Below are 1,052 nucleotides of genomic sequence, written 5' to 3' on the forward strand. Positions count from 1 at the left end.
GGTGGCTTCAAAACATGATATAACAACAAATACATGATACAAAAACATGACATAACAATGTTGATAAAAACAATGACTGATAAATTGATTAAACTTATTCTAATATCTCCCTGTATACCACTTTAAGAGTAAAAACACTTTCAGAGTGCTTGACTAATTTCCCTTGTGATGAAGTATTTACAACTTTAACTTTAATGTCACATGCTCTGCCAATAGTTGGTCTTCAGACATATTCTATCGATGATGCCACTTTCTTTCAGCTTCAGAATGTCAACAAAAACAATCCAATTCATGATCGGCAATGACAGATAGAAACACACATGTGCAATTGGTGCCAGTGAGAGCTTTATAGGTATCGCATATGTACGAGTCAACATTTATTTTTAAATTGCTAGTGTGCTGTCATATGTAATGACTGGCCGTTGGTCGAATGGTCAGACAGACATATGGTTGGTCACTTAGCCTTTTATATCCTATACTAGGGGCCCAATGCATGAAAATTCATGCAAGAGTAGGCCTTCCTTCCCCCGGCTGCTGGCACCAGCTTCCCTCTGGCACTTGTGACCCAGGCTTCCCTCCTCTGGCCACCGGCAGGCACTTGGGACCTGGGCTGGCTTCCCTCAGGCCACCCATAGGCACCAGGGACAGGGGCTGGCTTCCCTCCGGCCCCGGCTTCATCAGGAAGGATGTCCGGAATGATGTCTGGAAGACGTCTGGTCTAATTAGCATATTACCCTTTTATTTTATTACTAGTGGCCTGGTGCATGAAGTTCATACATGGGGGGATGGAGTTCCTCAGCCTGGCCTGCACCCTCTCCAATCTGGGACCCCCTTGGGGGATGTCCAACTGCCTGTTTAGGCCCGACTCCTGTGGGATCAGGCCTAAACCGGCAGTCAGACATCCTGCTCGCAATCCGGGACTGCTGGCTCCTACCTGCTCTCCTGCCTGCCTGCCTGATTGCCCCTAACCACTCTGCTTGCCTGCCTGCCTGATTGCCCCTAACTGCCCTCCCCTGCTGGCCTGGTCACCCCTAACTGCTCTCCCCTGCTTG

Source organism: Myotis davidii, unplaced genomic scaffold (assembly GCF_000327345.1).
Source record: "Myotis davidii unplaced genomic scaffold, ASM32734v1 scaffold900, whole genome shotgun sequence".
NCBI lineage: Eukaryota > Metazoa > Chordata > Mammalia > Chiroptera > Vespertilionidae > Myotis > Myotis davidii.